Raw genomic sequence first — 4,165 nt, forward strand, 5'->3', positions numbered from 1 at the left:
GCATCATTTTTATCGTATATATATGAATTAATACCCACGGACTGAAAATTCACAAAAACGGGGAAAAACGGCAAAATATTGCCTAATTCGATGATATTTTGTTTAAATCACATGAAGGAAAAGGGATGATAAACGTCAAAATATTGCTAAATTCGATGATTTTTCGTACGAAACAAAATGCAAGAAAACTTGCTTAAAATGCAATATAACCCGAAATTCTGAGATTTGAAGGGCAAATCACATATCGTGATACTACATGAAATAGTATCGAAATAATTGTAAAAATGAATATATTTACGTAATATCAAACTACATGATTAACGTGAAAAAGTTACAATTTTACCATATTTGAGGATTTTACCTTCAAATCATAGAGCGAGGTTTCGTATTATTTAGATCCAAGAAAGGACGTATGACAATGTTGTTTCCAATACAAATTATAAAAAATCAATGTGTTTTCATTAGAATTAACTAAAATGTTCCTGATTTTCCGTTTATATTACCGATGGAAGATGTACACGAAAACCGCTCTATTCCGGCTGAAACGTCGATATATGCAATAAAATCAGAACTTCTCCCCCCTTTCAATATCTTACTCAGTATTTTAACGAGAAAAAAATAGTTGATTGAAAATGAAGTATTCAAGGTTATTATCTAATCAATTATGTGTTTGCATCATTTTTATCGTATATATATGAATTAATACCCATGGACTCAAAATTCACAAAAACGTTGAAAACGGCAAAATATTGCTTAATTCGATGATATTTTGTTTAAATCACATGAAGGAAAAGGGGATGATAAACGTCAAAATATTGCTAAATTCGATGATTTTTCGTACGAAACAAAATGCAAGAAAACTTGCTTAAAATGCAATATTATGCGAAATTCTGAGATTTCAAATCCAAATCACATATCGTGATACTACATGAAATAGTATTGAAATAATGGTAAAAATGAATATATTTACGTAATATCAAACTACATGAAAAACGTGAAAAAAGTCACTATATAACCATATTTGAGGATTTTAACTTCAAATCATAGAGCGAGGTTTCGTATTATTTAGATCCAAGAAAAGACTTATGACAATGTTGTTTCCAATACAAATTATAAAAATCAATGTGTTTTCATTAGAATTAACTAAAATGTTCCTGATTTTCCGTTTATATTACCGATGGAAGATGTACACGAAAACCGCTCTATTCCGGCTGAAACGTCGATATATGCAATAAAATCAGAACTTCTCCCCCCTTTCAATATCTTACTCAGTATTTTAACGAGAAAGAAATAGTTGATTGAAAATGAAGTATTTAAGGTTATTATCTAATCAATTATGTGTCTGCATCATTTTTATCGTATATGTATGAATTAAAACCCATGGACTGAAAATTCACAAAAACGTGGAAAACGGCAAAATATTGCCTTATTCGATGATATTTTGTTTAAATCACATGAAGGAAAAGGAGATGATTAGCGAAAAAATATTGCTATATTCGATGATTTTTCTTACGAAACAAAATGCAAGAAAACTTGCTTAAAATGCAATATTATGCGAAATTCTGAAATATGAAGGCCAAATCACATATCGTGATACTACATGAAATAGTATCGAAATATTGGTAAAAATGAATATATTTACGTAATATCAAACTACATGATTAACGTGAAAAAGTCACTATATAACCATATTTGAGGATTTTAACTTCAAATCATAGAGCGAGGTTTCGTATTATTTAGATCGAAGAAAAGACATATGACAATGTTGTTTCCAATACAAATGATAAAAATCAATGAGTTTTCATTAGAATTAACTAAAATGTTCCTGATTTTCCGTTTATATTACCGATGAAAAATGTACACGAAAATCGCTCTATTCCGGCTGAAACGTCGATATATGCAATTAAAACAGAACTTCTCCCCTTTTCAATATCTTACTCAGTATTTTAACGAGAAAGAAATAGTTGATTGAAAATGAAGTATTTAAGGTTATTATCTAATCAATTATGTGTTTGCATCATTTTTATCGTATATATATGAATTAATACCAATGGACTGAAAATTCACAAAAACGTGGAATAACGGCAAAATATTGCCTAATTCGATGATATTTTGTTTAAATCACATGAAGGAAAAGGGGATGATAAACGTCAAAATATTGCTAAATTCGATGATTTTTCGTACGAAACAAAATGCAAGAAAACTTGCTTAAAATGCAATATTATGCGAAATTCTGAGATTTCAAGGCCAAATCACATATCGTGATACTACATGAAATAGTATCGAAATAATGGTAAAAATGAATATATTTACGTAATATCAAACTACATGAAAAACGTGAAAAAAGTAACTATTTAACCATATTTGAGGATTTTAACTTTAAATCATAGAGCGAGGTTTCGTATTATTTGGATCCAAGATAAGACATATGACAATGTTGTTTCCAATACAAATGATAAAAATTAAAGTGTTTTCATTAGAATTAACTAAAATGTTCCTGGTTTTCCGTTTATACTTTCGATGGAAGATGTACACGAAAATCTCTCTATTCCGGCAGAAACGTCGATATATGCAATAAAAACAGAACTTCTCCCCTTTTCAATATCTTACTCAGTATTTTAACGAGAAACAAATAGTTGATTGAAAATGAAGTATTTAAGGTTATTATCTAATCAATTATGTGTTTGCATCATTTTTATCGTATATATATGAATTAATACCCACGGACTGAAAATTCACAAAAACGGGGAAAAACGGCAAAATATTGCCTAATTCGATGATATTTTGTTTAAATCACATGAAGGAAAAGGGGATGATAAACGTCAAAATATTGCTAAATTCGATGATTTTTCGTACGAAACAAAATGCAAGAAAACTTGCTTAAAATGCAATATAACCCGAAATTCTGAGATTTGAAGGGCAAATCACATATCGTGATACTACATGAAATAGTATCGAAATAATTGTAAAAATGAATATATTTACGTAATATCAAACTACATGATTAACGTGAAAAAGTTACTATTTTACCATATTTGAGGATTTTACCTTCAAATCATAGAGCGAGGTTTCGTATTATTTAGATCCAAGAAAGGACGTATGAAAATGTTGTTTATAATACAAATTATAAAAAATCAATGTGTTTTCATTAGAATTAACTAAAATGTTCCTGATTTTCCGTTTATATTACCGATGGAAGATGTACACGAAAACCGCTCTATTCCGGCTGAAACGTCGATATATGCAATAAAATCAGAACTTCTCCCCCCTTTCAATATCTTACTCAGTATTTTAACGAGAAAGAAATAGTTGATTGAAAATGAAGTATTTAAGGTTATTATCTAATCAATTATGTGTCTGCATCATTTTTATCGTATATGTATGAATTAAAACCCATGGACTGAAAATTCACAAAAACGTGGAAAACGGCAAAATATTGCCTAATTCGATGATATTTTGTTTAAATCACATGAAGGAAAAGGAGATGATTAGCGAAAAAATATTGCTATATTCGATGATTTTTCTTACGAAACAAAATGCAAGAAAACTTGCTTAAAATGCAATATTATGCGAAATTCTGAGATATGAAGGCCAAATCACATATCGTGATACTACATGAAATAGTATCGAAATATTGGTAAAAATGAATATATTTACGTAATATCAAACTACATGATTAACGTGAAAAAGTCACTATATAACCATATTTGAAGATTTTAACTTCAAATCATAGAGCGAGGTTTCGTATTATTTAGATCGAAGAAAAGACATATGACAATGTTGTTTCCAATACAAATGATAAAAATCAATGAGTTTTCATTAGAATTAACTAAAATGTTCCTGATTTTCCGTTTATATTACCGATGAAAAATGTACACGAAAATCGCTCTATTCCGGCTGAAACGTCGATATATGCAATTAAAACAGAACTTCTCCCCTTTTCAATATCTTACTCAGTATTTTAACGAGAAAGAAATAGTTGATTGAAAATGAAGTATTTAAGGTTATTATCTAATCAATTATGTGTTTGCATCATTTTTATCGTATATATATGAATTAATACCAATGGACTGAAAATTCACAAAAACGTGGAATAACGGCAAAATATTGCCTAATTCGATGATATTTTGTTTAAATCACATGAAGGAAAAGGGGATGATAAACG

The sequence above is a fragment of the Procambarus clarkii genome, chromosome 30 (genome assembly GCF_040958095.1).
Source record: "Procambarus clarkii isolate CNS0578487 chromosome 30, FALCON_Pclarkii_2.0, whole genome shotgun sequence".
Lineage (NCBI taxonomy): Eukaryota > Metazoa > Arthropoda > Malacostraca > Decapoda > Cambaridae > Procambarus > Procambarus clarkii.